The 8,370-nt window shown below is 50.1% G+C and overlaps 1 long non-coding RNA gene across 4 annotated transcripts; it reads right to left on the reverse strand.

Annotated features, from left to right (window-relative positions):
- Window positions 1-1,674: 1,674 nt before the first annotated feature.
- Window positions 1,675-5,123, reverse strand: LOC121099984. Of its 4 annotated transcripts, none has more exons than XR_005831708.1 (4): window positions 4,438-5,123; window positions 2,886-3,989; window positions 2,708-2,776; window positions 1,675-2,092 (listed from the first exon to the last, which is right to left on the reverse strand). It is a non-coding gene; the product is annotated as an uncharacterized LOC121099984 (long non-coding RNA). The 4 variants fall into 4 exon arrangements; XR_005831709.1 differs by lacking the exon at window positions 4,438-5,123 and having other exon boundaries at window positions 2,886-2,949; window positions 3,910-4,108; XR_005831710.1 differs by lacking the exon at window positions 4,438-5,123 and having other exon boundaries at window positions 2,886-3,697; window positions 3,910-4,108.
- Window positions 5,124-8,370: the final 3,247 nt, after the last annotated feature.

The raw sequence follows: 8,370 nt of genomic DNA on the forward strand, positions 1-8,370 counted from the left end.
AGTGAGCAACTGGAACTGAACTTCAGGGGAGGGAGAATGGACTCGGCTTTTCCTCACTTCCCCCAGGAGGATATGAGTCACAGGGAAGAAGCCAGGCAGGACTGGATTTGCCTAGGATGTGGACAGAAAAAGCAAGCGCCTTCCCATCTGGGTGGCCTTGGGCAAGTCACTTCCCTTCTGCATCCGGGTTTCCTCACCTATAAATGAGGTGATGTCAACCTTTGGCCTCCTAAGGTTAGGATGAGGATTACAGAAAGTAGACTTCAGGAGAGTGCCTCCCATGGCCATCGTAAGCCCTCCACATAAGCTAAATGTTCTTATTATCTCCTAGATTCTTTTCATTGTGTTGAGGACACGGTTTATGGAGCCAGGAACATCAGGGAATGTTTATTGTCTACTCTAGGTATAAGCTTGGCCAGTCACATTCCCTCCCTGAGTTCCCTCATCTGTAAAATGAGGTGATTGTAAAGTTGGAGTGAATTGATGAATAAAAAAAACTTAACATATACCCAACAATACTACGTAAATAAATAAAGCCACTGCTTTCTCCTTTCTGTTCCCTCCCCCGGAGCTGGGCAAATTAGGGAAGCAATAAGAAATATGATAGCCAGGGGCGCCTGGGAAGCTCAGTCGGTTAAGCATCTGCCCTGGGGTCAGGTCCTGATCCCAGGGTCCTTGGATCAAGCCCCGAGTCGGGCTCCCTGCTCATGGGAGATCCTGCTTCTCCCTCTCCCTCTGCCTCTCCCCTAGCCTGTGCTCTCTCTCTCCCACTCTCTTTCTCAAATAAATAAATAAATCTTTAAAAAAAAAGAAAGAAAGAAATATGATAGCCAGTGCTCACACAGTGAATTGTAAATGGCTAGTTTACTTGCCAGCTATCCTTTAGACCAGAACTTTCTATCATAATGGAAATGTACCACATTTGCCCCATCTAGTACAATAACCACTAGCCACCTATGGCTATGGAACATCTGGAATGTGGCTGGTTTGTCTGGGGAACTAAGTTTTTATCTCATTTTAATTAATTTAAATGTAAACAGCCACATGTAGCTAGTAGCTACCATGTTGGACAGGACAGTTTGGATTGTAAACTCCATGAGACCAGCCATCGAATCTGTCTTTTTGTCCTCATATCCCAAACACCCAGCAGAGGACCTGGCACATACTATGTGCTCAGTGTATATTTGTTGACTGAAAGAATTACCAGAAGCAGAAACTGACAAGAGAATATTCCAAGATCTATCTCCGTCTTCTGGTGAAGTTCCCAAGACTTACCTGTAAAATGGGGATAATAGTGATTTCTCTCTCCTAGAATTATAATGAGAATTCACAAGTTAATATTTGTAAAGGGATTGATAGAATGCCAGCAACAGAGCTGGTGTTGTATAAGAGTTTGTTAATTAAAATAAAACCCTTCTAGGGGCGCCTGGATGGCTCAGTCAGTTAAGCCTCCGACTCTTGATTTCAGCTCAGGTCCTGATCTCAGGGCGGTAAGATCGAACCCCGAGTCCCAGCTTCGCACTCAGTGGGTAGTCTGCTCCTCTCCTTCTCCCTCTGCCTCTGCCCTCCCCCCCGCTCGTGTTCTCTCTCTCTCTCACTCTCCCTCTCTCAAATAAATAAATAAATAAATAAATAAATAAATAAATAAATCTTATAAAAACAAAACAAAACACATCTAGCCCAAGTGTTTACCTTTTTTGGAGAGTGTATCAGTTACATATAAATTTGGTTACAAGTGAAAGAAAATTTCAAAGTAATAATGGCTTAAAAGACACAGAGGTTTTTCCTCTCTGGTTAAGGACTCTGGAGGGGGGCTCCTCTGAGGTGTCAGGGACTCAGGCTGCTTCTGTATTGGTGTTCCGTTGACTCCACCTCAGCACTGATTTCTTCCTCATGGTCCAAGATGGCTGCTCAAGCCCCAAGCTTCAAGGCCACATTCCAGCTAGCGAGAAGGAGGAAGAAAGGCAAAGAAACCTAGGTCTTCCTTTTTAGGACACTTTCCAGAAACTGCACACACTTCATCCCATCAGCCAGAATCTGAGCACAAGGCCACCGTGAGCTGCAAAGGAGGCTGGGAAATGTAGTCTTCATTCTGAATGTCATAGAAATTGAGAGTTTTATTACTAAGGAAGAAGAAAAGAACAATGTTGATGGACACCCAGCAGTGTCTCCCCAGAATTCGAGTTTCACTCTAGGATTTGGTTTTCGACGGCTGTTTTCATGCCTTTGTATCTACTAATGCGCTTGTATATGGGACTCTTCAACCCACATTGGGCTTTCATGTCTGCTACCTGATCTGACCCTAAAACCCTTCCAGGCAAATATGTTGTTATTGTTGCGATGGTTATTATTTCCCCTGGAACTGATGAGAAAACGGAAGCTTCACCAGCTAGCTCAAGGACCCAGAGATTGAACATGATAGGTCAAGGACAAGAATGTAGGTCTCTCCAGCTCCGAGTCCTTGGTCTGTTTCCCATTCACAGTACTTGCATTCACGACTTCATGCCCCCCCGCCCCGGGCACACGGAAATGATCCAAATAGACCCAGCTCTGGAGCAGAGCAAGACCTGAGGTCCAGAGAATCACCGGGAACAGGGTCTGGAGCCCTTCCTGCATCTGATGGCAACAGTCACAAATGGCTGCCCCCCCTCTGGCCCCCCAAGCTCACATCCATCTGACAAGTATCTACTGAGCATGCAGTACGCACCTGGCCGAGTGCAAGAGGTCCAGGAGACCCAGCAGAGGACAGGTCAGGTAAGATCCTGCACTTCCATCCCTCACGAGCCAGTCAGGGAAGACAGATGATAGAGGAGTGAACAGATATATTTATTTATATATTCGTGGATTTGTTCCATTTATTCAATAAATAATTGCTGAGTACCTACTAGACACTGGAGATACTGCAGCGAACAAGACACAGGTGGTCTCTGCCAACACGGAGGGTCCGTTCTCGTGAAGGGTAATGGGATGTCACACAATAAGCAGAAAACCAAAAATGTATTGTAATAAAATAAACATTACACGTCAGGCCATGAATTTCATCTATCTCTAAATAGTCTCCATGGGATGTGGCCATGGGTTCCTACCTTCCTTCAATAGGGAAGTCAAGGAGATATTTAAGCACAGCCCTCCAAAATGAGAAGGATCCAGCTATTGGAGGAAGTGCAGGGAAAAGCATTGTAGGCAGAAAGAACAGCATGCGTGAGGGCCCTGAGGCAGGCCCTTTACTGAGCATTGTGCGGGGATCATCTCTTTACCACCCACCCCATCAGGCAGATACTGTTATTAATAATAAATACTGAGGCTTGAAGAGGAAGATGGACTCCTGGAACACATACACCCCTTAACTCCCTTATGTGGCAGAGCTGGGATTTGAGCCCAGATTCACGTTACCACTGAAGCCCATGCCCTCTGTCCTCTTTCTAAGAAAGACGGGCATCAGCAGAGAATGGGAGCAGGTGGCAGGCACCTCCGGGGGTTGAAAGGGTATTCTGGCTCTGTAACCTATACCACAGGCACAGCCAGCAGCATCGGGGCTACTTGGCAGGACAATGCTGTGTGGACAGTCACTCCCTGGTCATCGAGCCAGATCCCAGATTTAAGCTGATTATCTCTTCGCTGTCAATGAGAGGCTCCGCCACAGCCATTACAGAATACCATAGCTGGCTCTCTTTTCCTCTTTCCTTAAGCCAGGATCCTGGAAGCATGAGGACACATGGGAGAGACGGGTAGAGAAATGGGGAGTAACAACACAACCATAATAATAGCAAAACTTGCATAATGCTTCTAGTGCTAGGTACTGTTCCAAGGGCTTCTGTTACGCTCACTTGCTTAATCTTCAAAACAACCCTCTAACATTATCCCCATTTTACAGATGAGGAAACAGGTCCGGAGGGTCTCATCACTTACCAAAGAGGACGTAGCTGAAAAATGGCAGAGCAGGGATTTGGACCCAGCTGGCTGACTCCGGAGCTCACACTTCTTTTAGCCTTTTTATTACAAAAGAAGACAAACAGAAAAACACACAGAGCAAATGTATAACCTTGTGGATTGTTACAAAGCAAACACCCGTGTAAGCAGAACACAGGTCAGGAAATAGAACTTTGCCTGAAACTCCGGAAGCCTGTCTGTTCTCCCCTCCCAGTCACAGCCCCCTCCTGCCCTCTCTCTGAAATCAACCACAATTCGGATTTTTATAGGAAGAATTTTTTTTTTTTACGGAAGAATTCCCTGTGTTTCTCTACGATGTGCTCGCCTGAGTATACATCCCTAATCACTGTTGGCTAGTCAGCCACATCTTTAAATTTGGTACCTTTTCAGTCTCTTTGAATCTATATGTTCTCCCTCCCTCCCTCTCTTTTTCTTGTAATTTATTTATGGAAGAGCTTTCATTGTTTGAGCTGTGGGGTTTCCCAGCCTGGATGGTAGAATACTCACGGCAGAACTCAGCATGTTACTCTGTGCTCTGATTTTCCTGCCAACTGCCCGCTGGATCTAGAGGCACGTTCAGACTCAGGTTCTGTCCTCCTGGCAAATTCCAGGGAGGCGGGGCCGGGGGGGGGGGTGTTCTTCCATCCGGGGCATGGAATGTCTGTTTTCCTCCATCCTTTGATCAGAGCCCATGCTATTAACCACATTGCTAAAGGGATCTTCCTGGGTGTCCTCAGTAGCTCTGTGATTTGCTCCACCCCCTGGACATATCTGGCTCCAAAAGAGAGCCTTTTATAGGCACCACGGTTTCTGCTGCCGTGGGCCCGACTGACACTTGAAGGCCGCCCTTCAGAGGTCCCACCTGAGCTTCTCCACACTCCAGGGGCTGCGGTGGATGAGGCCCTGCCTCCCCGAAGAGCATCATCTCTGTCTGCTCCTCCCTCCAGCCCAGTTCACCAGGCAGATGGAATTCTGCGTCATTTCCCAAAAGACCCAGGCTCTCCCTTACCGCTGGGCCTTTGCTCGTGCTGTTGCCTCAACCAGAAATACTCTTCCCCTCACCTCCTCTGACTGAGCATGGCTGATCCTTTGGGTCCTAGCAAATCTGTTCCTTCCACCCTATCCCCATCCTGCCAGATTACCTTTTACACAGCCTCACTTCTCCTAGGCTAACCTCGTAAGCAGCCTAGTAAGCAGCAGTGATGCCACTACCTTGTACCTGCCTCTTTTCTGAACCATTTTCCCTGCTAGAGACAGGGACCCTGCTACAGGGCCGGGCACACAGTAGGTGCACAGTAAATGTCTGTCCAATGCATGCATGCACCAATGAATGAATTGGATTTTAGGAGTCATACGAAGGCAAATCCAGGCTCAGACTGAAGGACCTTTCAGACAATGAGTGCCCTTCCAAGATGACACACACCCAGTTCCCCGCCACGGGAGGTAGTTAAGCAGTTGTATAGTGTAGACCACAGAAAGAATGCCCACCTGCGGGGCGCCTGGGGGGCTCAGTCAGTTAAGTGTCTGCCAGTCAGCTCAGGTCATGATCCCAGCATCCCGGGATCTAGCCCTGTGTTGGGCTCCCTGCTTGGTGGACAGTCTGCTTCTCCCTCCCCCTCTCCCCCTGCTTTCAATCTCTCTCTCTCAAATAAATAAAATCTTAAAAAAAAAAAAAAAAAAAAAGGAATTCCCACCTGGGATAGAGTCTGTCTAGAAAAATGAGTCTTGATTCTTGAAACATAGTAGAACGTTCTCTTCAAACAATCTTGCTAGGAACCACTAAATATAAGACAAGTTCAAGAGGAGGCGTTGGAGTTTCAGCACTGAAAGAGGCAGAAGCCCAGCCTCTGGGCTTTCCCTTGTCCTGAGCACTAGGGTTCCTCCAAACAGCGGCCTGGCTATATTTTCAAGTCACTTTATCATAGCCACTGTGTCTGTGATTAGGAGGCTACCACACTGGGGAAAGAAATGCCCTATGGGGCGCCTGGGTGGCTCAGTTGGTTAAGCTTCTGCCTTTGGCTCAGGTCATGATCCCAGAGTCCTGGGACAGAGCCCTGAGTTGGGCTCCCAGCTCAGCGGGGAGCCTTCTTCTCCCTCTGCCACTCCACCCTGCTTCTGCTCTCTGTCAAATAAATAAATAAATAAATAAATAAATAAATAAATAAATAAATAAAAAAGGAAGAAGTGTCCTAGCTGACACCATAACTCCACCTTCTCCCTGCAGTGCCACTAGCGGCTCATCCCATCAGCTGACGGAGATGCCCACAGAAGCCCTCTTTCTATGAACTGCTCCTGAGGCCCTCCAAGGCCATTGCATTTCTGAAACTGTGTGGATCTGAGGGCTCTGGGCCGAGCCAAGCCAATACAGGAGCGGGCAGAGCTGCAGGCCTGCCTTGCGGGGCACAGAGCCAAGGGCTTAGTCTCGGAATTGGATTATGAGAGTGAATTTGGAACTCCCAGCCCCCCCAACCCCCCCACCTGCCGCCTCCCCTGGCCTCAGGGACACGGGGATTACCCAGGCCTCTGGCCGGGGGCCCTCAGTCCTTCCCACATTCCCTGCCAAGTCTGAGAACAAGGATCCTGCCTCTGCTGCACAGAAGGGCAGGGATTTCTCCCCCAACCACCCACTTCCAGCCTTTAGCCCACAGCCTCTCCCCACCCCCACCCTGCTGCCTGGGAGCACACCTGCCTCCCAAGTGTCTGGGACTTCAGCAGTGTTATTCAAATTGTGGCCCCGCAGTTAGAAGGACTCATTTCAGTGCCCTTTCCTGGGGATAAGCCTTTTGTTCCACCAGAATCTACCGCCTGCCTCCAAAGCCGGGGCTGGGGAATTCAATGCTCTGGTGAAATTCATATTCTCTGTTCTCTGGCAAAACTATTCATTACTCTTATGTCATGGGCGCTCTTGATTTGTTGAGGCTTTTAAAAACCAAAGTGTGGTCCTCAACTGGCAGCAAGAGCACCCCCTGGGAGCTTGTCAGAGACGCAAATTCACGGCCCCCCGCTCCAGACCCTGAATCAGAATCACCAGGGTGGGGCCCAGACTGTGGTTTAACAAAATCTCCGGGTGACTCTCACACACTAAAGTTTGAGAACCACAGGCTCGAACTACACAGGTCCATCCTACACACCTGTCTGATTCCGCCCTAACCCCGTCAAAGATTCTGGGTAACTTCTACCCACCACCATCTCCTTTAGACGCCTCCAACCCTCCACTTGCGGGAACTCGTTAGAGATTACAAACGGGTCCTGTTTAACAGTGACTTCCATGGCGGTTATGTGAATGGTGGCCCTTGGAGGGCAGAAATACGATGACCTTCTGGGGCGTTTATTATTCCTGCTCCATATGGGGCCCAGAGAGGGGACATGACTGGCCCAGAGCTACGCAGCAAGTAAACCCGGGGCCTAACCACTCTACTCTCCTGCTCCCCACTCTGCCGAGCAGAGGGCAGCTGTTTGGACATCTGTTTTACAGACACCCTGGGATTTCCTCCGTGGCAAACACCTTGTCATCGCTTCCGCAGGAAAACCTCTGCTGACCTCCCCGGAGGACGCCAGGCCTCCTTAGGAGAGCCTACCACAGGTCCCTGCATTTTTCCCTCATAAAAGCATCACAATTTGTAACCACATATTGAAGTACTTCGTGTCTGTCTTCCCGCCAGGCTGAAAGCTCCAGGAAGACAGGAAGGGGGCAGAAGCTGCTGGATGCTCAGCCGATGTCTGTTCTCCTTTTCTTACAGAGCCTGACTTTGTATGGGGCAGCTGGGTACCCAGCCAGATCGCAATCTCCACCAGGCTCCCCTCCAGTTAGAGGTACAAGGTTCTGGCTTCTGAGATGACAGCGGGTCCCTAACGGTGCTCAATAAATGCATGTTGAATGCAGGACTGCTGGGCCAGCTCTGGGCGTGCAGTCGGTACTCAGGAAATGCGCGTCATCTGACCGGGGCCAAGAAGCAAAAGATCCCCCACAGCTGCCCTTGCCTTGGAAATACTTTTATTGGTTCTGAGAGAACAGGGCTGTGGCGAGCTAGGACGGGCACAGAGCGAAGGAGGGCGGCGAGAGGCTTTGCCCCAGAACGGACATGCTGTGTGGGGGCTGCTGGCGGGCTCCCTGGCCCACCCCGCCAGCAGCGGCTGGGTCCATGGCACTTGGCGCCCGGCGTCACCTCTGCCGGCTTGGCACGGTGGCCTCCTCGGCGGCGGGCGCCCCCCTTTTCCAGTTGCAGGAGTTGTGAGTCTTTCACAGTGCGGAGGGGTGGGGTTCCGGGGTGGGCACCTCCCCGGGGTGCAGGCAGGCCCCGTCCGCCAGTCCATCCTGGGCTCTCGGCGGCTGCGGCGGGGTGAGGCGCGCTCCAGCTCCTCTTCTCCCGCCGGGGAGCTTGGCAGTCCTGGAGGGGCCCTCGAGGCCTCAGCGGAATCACTGTCCGGGACAACCGCGGT

The sequence above is a fragment of the Ursus maritimus genome, unplaced genomic scaffold (genome assembly GCF_017311325.1).
Source record: "Ursus maritimus isolate PB19 unplaced genomic scaffold, ASM1731132v1 scaffold_33, whole genome shotgun sequence".
NCBI lineage: Eukaryota > Metazoa > Chordata > Mammalia > Carnivora > Ursidae > Ursus > Ursus maritimus.